The following is a 419-nucleotide window of genomic DNA, read 5'->3' as shown; positions in this document are numbered from 1 at the left end:
TGATTCTGGTTCGAATGTCATCTCTTTGAGACATTCCTTGTAATCCTCAAACCAAGGATCATGACGAGTTAGATGTCCATCATAGACCTCAGAGAGACGGTCCCAGATTAGCTTCGCATGATTGAGATGCATGACGTTCCTGAACTGATTTCGGGACAGACTTGAGCATATGACATCTTTCGCTGCGAGGTTAAGCAGAGTATACTTGCGAATGTCATCAACCTCAGCCATCTTGCATAGATCGGTAAGACCGATCTCGGTGACGGTCCACAGTTCGCTGTCCATAGCCATGAGTCGCTTCTTCATCATGGCCTTCCACCGAGGATACTCATGACCGTCAAAGATGGGGCAGGAAACGTTCCTCGATCCTGCAGTCGACATAACTAGAACTCCAGGTGGTTAAACCAAAATCACAGAGA

Source organism: Triticum dicoccoides, chromosome 5B (genome assembly GCF_002162155.2).
Source record: "Triticum dicoccoides isolate Atlit2015 ecotype Zavitan chromosome 5B, WEW_v2.0, whole genome shotgun sequence".
In the NCBI taxonomy this organism is placed as follows: Eukaryota; Viridiplantae; Streptophyta; class Magnoliopsida; order Poales; family Poaceae; genus Triticum; species Triticum dicoccoides.
This window is presented reverse-complemented; position numbering follows the sequence as displayed.